This window comes from Curcuma longa, unplaced genomic scaffold (assembly GCF_044706935.1).
Source record: "Curcuma longa cultivar G26 ecotype Majalengka, Jawa Barat unplaced genomic scaffold, ITB_CL_G26_1.1 contig_4925, whole genome shotgun sequence".
In the NCBI taxonomy this organism is placed as follows: domain Eukaryota; kingdom Viridiplantae; phylum Streptophyta; class Magnoliopsida; order Zingiberales; family Zingiberaceae; genus Curcuma; species Curcuma longa.
In genome coordinates, this window is record NW_027434271.1 from 9426 (window position 1) to 18382 (window position 8957).

Genomic DNA, 8957 nt, shown 5'->3' on the forward strand with positions numbered 1-8957 from the left:
TGTCTTTTGGCTTGAAGAACTCAGGGGCCACATACCAAAGGTTGATGGATACAGTGTTCAAGAAGCAGCTCGGGCGCAATGTGGAAGTATATGTGGACGATAGAACGCTGTAAATTCAAGTTATTTGATGCTTGAACCTGTGCATTTAGTTATAAGGTAGCCAACAAGATTCACGTCATAAATCTATTTCATCCAAAAGACTATTAGATTATAAATTTATCAAAGGTGAAAGCTGTTTTATGGCGTGACTTTGTTATTTTCAAAAGCCACTGAAAACAAGCCACATCTCAAATGTTTACATTGGGAACTTGTTTGTTTTAGCAAATTTTCTAAAGATTTTCCAAAAATTATGTCATTTTTTAAAATAGAATTTAAAATTTGAAAAATTAATAAAATAAATGTTTAAAATTGATTTTTTGGCACAATTTAATTTATTAGAGGTTAGCGATGTCATAAAGATTTATTTTTCTTTTCAACTTTTAATTATTTTATAAATTGGTATACATATTAAAATAAATAAATTTAATTAAAGTAAAGGTGTAATTGTAATTTCAAAACTTCTTGGACCTTTTTGCAAAAGTGTGATTAAAAGCTACTTCTTCCGTGACTCGTTCTCCAAAGAACCGGCCTTTTTCTTTTCTTTTTTCCCAAAACCCTAACTTTATCATGTAAACCCTAAACTCTCCCTTACTAAAAGATTTGTGTGATTACTTGTAATTTAGAACTTCGGCTCTACCCTTTAAGAGAGCCAGTGATTATTTGTTGTTTAAAGCTTCAACTCCGCTCTCTAAAAGAGTTTCATACTACTTGTAGTTTAGAACTTCGACTCTACCCTCTAAGATTTGTGTGATTACTTGTAATTTAGAGCTTTGGCTCCACCCTCTAAAAGGGTTGTGTGGCTAGCAATTTAAAGTTTTGCTCCACCCTCTAAGAGTTGTGTAATTACTAGTAGTCTAGAGCTTCGGCTCTGCTATCTAAGTGTTGCATAATTACTTGTAGTATAGAGCAGTTAGATCCGTGCACAAAGAGGACTCTTGAGTCTTTCCACACGTTCATAGGCTTCGATCAAATTGAGATGATTTTCCTCACTGGGTGGATTATTGGTCGTTCACCCTATTCTTATATGAGATGCCCTTTTAAATGGTTTGTAGGTCATTCACCCTATATATGTACGTATATGTGCATGCATATAATGTATTTCGTATTGGGTAGATTATGAATCGTTCACCTTATGTATATACGATACATCTTTATTGGATAGATTGCAGATCGTCCACCCTTCATATATATTTGCAATGTAACTCGTATTGAGTAGATTGTAGGTCGTTCACTCTACATATATACAATACATCTTTACCGGATGGATTGCGATTTGTTCACCTTATATTTATATGTGATTACAATGCACTTCATTTTAGATAAATCGTAGGTTGTTTATCCATAAATATACATGATGCATTTTTTACTAGACAGATTACAGGTCATCTGCTATATATATTATGTATATATAGATTGATTGATAAATTAAATAAAGAATAATAGTAAGAGAAATAAATGAGAAAGTATGAGAAATGATAAAACCGTTTAAGAGAAAATTTTAAAATAAATTGTGTTAAGAGATTAATGAAGTTAAGTATAGAAAATTATGACCTTCGCTATCTATTGTTATTTCGACTCTTATGAGATACACCATTTTACATCATGCACTTCTTTCTTATACCTATTTTACATTTTTGTGCTCACTTTTAGAGTTTTTGACCTCTAGATTAATTGTTTGGTTCATGAAGCTGGATTTTTCATGGTCAATACGATATTTTCATGGTCAATACCCATTTAATAAATACGATAAATTAAGTTCGTTCACTGCACATAACTTACATGCTCAATAAGATATTTTTTTTAATTTTTATTTAGTTTTATTTTTTAATCAATTTTGTTTGTTATTTTTTATCTCCGTTAAATACTATCGGAATCAAAAGTATTTACAATATCATTTTCACAAATAAATCTGTTAAATAGGGCGGTCTAAATTCTATTCAGTATGTCTTGAACCAATTAATCAAGAAAGAATACCTGCATAATTACCGTACAAATTCAAACACCAATAAAATCACAGATATTCTTTGGGTTCATCCAAAAAATCTAGAACTGTCTATCAACTTTTCGTCTGTGTTCATCCGATAAAATATTGATAAAAAATAATAAACATAATTGATCAAAGAAATAAAACTAAATAAAAATTAAATAAAATTTAAAAAATAATAAATAAAATTAATTTAAAAACAAAACTAAATAAAAATTAAATAAAATTCAAAAATATATAAGTATTAATGAAAAAATAATAAACAAAATTAATTTAAAAAACCAAATAAAAATTAATTAAAATTAAAATATATATATATAAGTAAAATAAAAGAAAAAAAGGGTAAAAATATCATTTGAATAGGAGAGAGAGAGGAGGGGAAGGGGGTTCGGTGTCAGGGGATGGGAAAAGCAATTTACATTCTCAAGATACCATAGTTTAATTGTCGATTAGAACATATATATACATGCTCTATTTGTTAGAAAATTGTGAAATACAACAGGAAGTACAATTATCCAAATGAGGTCGAGAGGCCCCCATTTAGTAGAGCGATCATGTTGCGGCTCACGACTTTAGTACTCAAGTGAAGCATGATTCTCTATATGGATGGGTCAATATTTGTAGAGGTTGGCTATCGTTGGTGGTCTTCAATATGATCACTTTTGAATGTATCCAATAGGTGAACTAGGTACTTACATGAACGATCATGTAGAATACCTAAAATATAAAAAAAGTTAATAATAATAATAATAATAAATGAAATACTTAAAATTTTTCAAAATTACAACAACATACAATAGTTACACAAGAGAAGAAAATGGAGGCTCCGGAGGAGCATGATTGAGTTGATCTCTACGGGATAGATATTGTTACAATGTGTAAGAGTCAAATCTTGACAAAATTAAGAAAAATGTCATCTTCATAATGGCCAATTATAGTTTCTTGATTTATCTCTTCACAAATGATCGTGAGGTAGATTGTGTAGAGCCACTGCAATGATAATTAAATTCTACCTCTTTGCTACAATGAAGGGAGAAAATACAACATCAAATAACAAAACATATAAGTTGATGAAGATTGAATTGATGGGATAAGCTGTCATGATCATGATCATGATCATTTTTTTTAGTGAATGAGATTAGTAAGGTGAGATTGTAGTCAGAGTTACAAATGAATTGAATGTTCATGAATAATTTTGATATTCTACATAATAGATTTATTTATGTTACTCCAATATATATAAGATTATAATTAAATAAATAAATTTAAATAACTTGTTAAACTAAATAAATAAGTTGAATATATATATATTTAATTCATTAATGTGAACAATATTCTATATTCGTCAACAAAATTCATACCAATATAATAAATAAACTTTCAAAATAAATAAATAAAATTGTATTATCAATCAAATCCAATAACAATCAAACAAGTTTAAAATATAAAAATTTTAAATAATTAAACAAATTTAAATCGAGAGTTTAATAACATTTAAATAAATCAAACTCAAACTAAATTAGAACCAAGCTAAGTTTATAAAAAAATTAAATTAAATTTGAACCATCATTTCATTAATTTAATTCATTTTATATTCAATCTGACATATCAAATAAAGTTGAATATTATAAAACTGGACTTGACTTGGTTAATTATTGTATTTTGTAGAGTTTTATCGCTTGAGATGTTGGATCAATTTTATCCCTTCAAGGTTAAATTGACAGTAATTTATCTACAGAGGCATTTAAAATTTATCTAAAAAGCAAATTTATTTTTTAAAATATTTCTTTGTCCAACCCACCTCATCTAATTTGTTACTGTCTAACACATCGTTAAAATAATTTCATTCCCAAAATTAAATTATTATTTTAAAAATAATTCTTATATATATATATAATTTTATTTAAATATTATTAAGAGCATCCACAATGCAAAGGTGTTATAACGTCTTTCACCTCATTAAAGTGTATAGGGTCCATTACCATAGGGTCCATTACCACATATTCATTATAACACCATACCTTTTTTACCCACATTCCTATTAACATTAATATTCATTATTTATGGATCCTATCATCCACTCAATCATCTTAAAATTATATATATTAAATAAATATATTTTAAAAAAGTTTAAAATTTTAAAATTATTATTATTATTTTTAATAATAATCTTACTAGCCATTAAAAAATAACCATTAAAAAATTAACTATTTTATTTAATTTTTAATTTTAAAATTTATAATTTTTTAATAAAAATTAAAACTAATCATTAATAGCCATTAAAACTAACTATTTAATAAATATATTTAAAAAAAAGTATGCAGGATGGGCCAGCCTTGCCCACCCCACAACCATTTAACGCGTCCAAAGTATTGAACGCATTAAAACTCGTTAACGCCCCACATTGGTGTGGGGGTGTTATAACACGTCCTATGAACGCGCGTTGCAAGTGCCCTAACAAGTACAACTATTACAATGCGTTAAAATAAATTGATTCAATCGTCGAGATGATATTATAATGGTAAGATGCTTCAGTAAATAATCAAGTATCCATGAGGGCATCCACAATGCCATTAAATATTTCATCTAAATATTTGTGGTTTCTACGTCCATGTTATCAATCAAATATCTCTTTCCTCAAATATTCCAACTTTCAGAATCAAATATACCACAAACCAAATATTTATGGGTCCTATACCTATTATCACTATCTTACTTTCAAATATCATAATTAAATATCATAACAAAATATTTATAAGTCCAATCATAATTTTATTAATTTATATTTAAATAAAATTATTTATAATTTTATAATTTTTTAATTTAACATTAAATAAAATTAATTTAATAATATTATTTATTTAACTATATCCCATCTATTATCACTATCTCACCTATTTATCCCACCTAGTCTATTATCTTTCTTTATTTAATTTTAATTATATATATATATATATATATATATATTTATAATAAAATAATTAAAATCATCGGGCAAAACTTTTTGCCTAGTGATTTATAATCACCTCTCAAATATCTCCTCCAATAAGGATATTTTTTCAAATATCCACATCAAATACCCTTATTAGAGATGCTCTGAGTCAATTCTCATCCATGGTTGTGGAGCAATGCACTATTCGCATAGTCAATGGGAAAATCTCGTGAGATTGAGCCATTGTGAAAAATTACATACCCATATTATTAAAAAAAATAATACAATAAATTGACTCAACTTACTAAAAAATAATATATTTATAATAATTTTTTAATAACTTGATTAAAATTATTTAAATTTGATCAAAATTATATTTAAAAATCATCTCAAAATTGTATATCATCAAAATTATTTAAATTTATCAAAATTATATTCAAAATCATCTCAAAATTATATAATAGCTATAAATGGCTACAACACTACTAGCAGTCATTGATTATTTTTATAATATTTTTAATTTATTTTAAAATGATGCTAGTTAAATTTAAATAATATAAAACACATGTATAATATTTTTTTTATACAAAAACACATGTAAAACACATGTATAATATTTTTTTAATGATGCTACTAAATTGATAAATAATTTTTTTATAAAAAAAATAATTTATGTATACACAGCGGCTAATTATTATAATAATATTGGAATAAGAATATTTTTGATATAGAAATAAGATGCAAATTTTTAAAACAGGAAAAAAAAGCTCTTTTGGTAATTTAAATCGTTTTTAATTATTTTTTTCATAAAACATATTTTGTAAGCATGTATATAATAACGAAATTTAGTGGGGCAAAATGAGAAAATTTATAAATACTCGAGTGATATGTTTTTTTCGCAGGGAATACATGGAATTATTCACCGTGCGGTGGCAGTCTCCGTGCCGTCGTCCAACTTGACTGCGCCGTTGCTTTTTTTGTTGTGGCTCTGCTGCGGCTTCGACTTGCTTAGTTGGTGTTGGTGGTGACGCCTTGGTTACTCCCGACGAAGACGAAGAAGAAGACACAGACAGTGACATCGAGAAAGCCACGAGGAAGAGGAAGAGGAATCGGTAGAGGAGGGACTACGGGAAAGGGAAAGTGATCGCCGAATCTCCTCTTCCCAGCCATCGATCGCGAAGGATCTCACAGATCGTCTTCCTCAAGGACGAGGAGGAAGAGGAGGAGGAGGAGGAGATTCCGATATGAATCGCCGGATCCCGGGCGGATGATCCATGGTAGTAAATCACCTTCGATTCTCCTTACGTTATTAGATCATCAATCGTAACTGTCCTGCTTCTCTTCGATGTTTTCGTTTTCTTATCTAATTTTGGACGAGAGTAAGGCGGATGCAAGACCTTTCAGGCTGCAGTTTCCTGTGTACTCCTTCCGCAAATTTAGGGCCTCCGAGATTCCAGAATTTCTGCCCGTATCGAGTTTATCAGAGATTCATCTGCCTATAAGCAGATTGGATTCTTTTTTGGTCGTGGACTAGAGTAGTGTCGTTTTAGACATCCGTTAATGATGCCTAAATCTACGATATTTTTATAATTATATAGCATTGACTCCACACTTTAAAATGGACTCTAGTCTTTTCGTGCATTCATAGGCTGTGCATTCATAGGCTTTAACCATATTGCATGAGATATTTTACTCATTAGGTGGATTGCGGATCATTCACTTTATTCTTATACGATGCATCTTTTGATAAATAGATTGTGATCGTTCATCCATTTTTGTGCTCACTTTTAGAGTTTTTGAATTCTAGATTAATTGTTTGGTTCATGAAGCTGGATTTTTCATGGTCAATACGATAAAATTGAAAAAAAAAAATATCGTATTGAGCATGTAAATTATATTGAAAAACATTCCACAGCATCATGTTCATGGTTCATGAAGCTGGATAATAAGCTTCAATACCTGCTGCAAAAGTCCATTTTGCGACTACGGTGAGGCGAGCATGGAGAGCATCTTGCACATCTTTACTGTTGAGATAACTCACCGTCTCATCTTCGATGCAGACATCAATATTCTCAGGGACTTGATGTGGCAACAATAAAAACCATTTCAAAGACAGAGATCAAGAGAAGGCGAAAAGATGCTTTAAGATTGTTTAGACATACTTGAGGACTCAGAACCAAGGATTGTGAAAGAACTGATGATACACACACATCCAGGGTGACATCATATTTGTCGACAAACCGACTTGTTTCCCTTGTCACTTGGCTCATCACTCTTGCACACACCGGGCTGAGAGAGCCCCTATAGTACTCGCTCACATACCGCGAATAGTTGCAAGCGGAGGTGAAGATTCTGTAGGTAGTATCTGATATCAACCCGTGAGACCAGAAGAATTCTGCTCTCGAATTGAAGTCAGTTGCAAAGTCTAGAACTGGATTACCAAGCTATGCAAAAGCAAAATGGTCATTGCCACAGATGTGATAAACTAGGAGAGAACACAAAACTACTCAAATGCGGCTTACAGCAATTCCTTTGAGATTGAAGATCTTTGCCTTCTTGTTAAATTCAACCATAAGCTGTGCTAGTTGTGGGACATAATGCCCTGATGAAAACAACATCAAAAAACCTTGAGCACCACATAAAGAAGCTCACTCCAAAGAAGATAAGGAAGGGAAGAGCATTCATCACCCACCTGCATAACTCTCTCCAGTAATGTACAAGTCCCTGTTCCGATATTGCGGGAATTTCTCGAACCAGCGTTGAAGAAAGATCAAGTTGTCTCTGGCTGTAGAAAGCAAAAGCCAAGTGAAAGCGCAATGAGTGAAACAGCACTCATTGAAATCAAGTGACCTAGCAACATTCTCATTGTACCTGTCATCTTATCATCCACACTCTCATAGTAGGAAGAGTCACTGGAGTAGGAGAATCCAACACCAGCTGGGGCCTCTAAGTACAACATATTTGCCTCTGAAGAACATAGCAAATAGGGTTGCAGCAGATCTTTCTGAATCATAGACTAAAGCTCATAAATGAAACAACGGTTACCCTTGTTCCAGCTATACTCGTTTCTAACCAGCATTTCTCTACTTGGCCTGAAGGGTCCATTCTCAGAGAATGCCCCAACACCAAGAGAAGAGCAACCAGGCCCTGCAAACAAAAAGTATTAGACTTCTCCAAGGACGATATCAGTGAAAGGAAGCAGAAAGGAGAGATCCGTCTCTAAAAAAAAAAAAAAAAGGGCAGCCCGGTGCACCTCCCGCCATTCAACCAGAGAACAAGGGGTTGACCCTCAGGTCACATGGGCAATCTTACCGGGACTTCTCCCCCTTCCAGGACCGTCTCTGCTTCAGCAAAATAGTAGAAAAGAGCTCTTTTCTTCGACTGGTCCACTGTGACATAGCCTGAGAATTGCTGGAAGTTGACCTGCGGCTGGCCAGGAAGCTTTGTGATCTTATCTTGCTGCTCCAACTCGCTGGAGGAGCACACATGGGCTAGGATTGCAGCCACCACCGCCATGGCCTTCCATGACAAAGAATGCATTTTGCAAAACCGCAATGCGAGGAGGATGAGGCGGCAGCAGCGCCAGCAGGAACTGTGAAAGGGAGGCGAAAAGCAAGGATGCGTTTATATACGCAAGAAAGAAAGAAATAAATAGCTTAAACAGTCTTTCCCTTAAAGAATTGCTTAGTTGTATTGCAGAGCTTTGAGGAAAAAAAGTGTAAAGTATAAACATGATTTAGTTCTTTGTAAGCGGATGGCAGATAAAAACAACTGGAGGTCACATGATTGACCACTGGGATGAGGGTGAAAGCTTGCCAAACAAAAAGTATTAGACTTCTCCGAGGACGATATCAGTGAAAGGAAGCAGCTTTACCTCCATTCAACCAGAGAACAAGGGGTTTCGCGGAGGGCATCCGTCTCTGCTTCAGCAAAATAGTAGAA

The 8957-nt window shown here is 32.1% G+C and overlaps 1 pseudogene; it reads right to left on the reverse strand.

Moving 5' to 3' along the window:
- Window positions 1–6945: 6945 nt before the first annotated feature.
- On the reverse strand, window positions 6946–8555 carry LOC141819392 (serine carboxypeptidase-like 45; annotated as a pseudogene).
- Window positions 8556–8957: the final 402 nt, after the last annotated feature.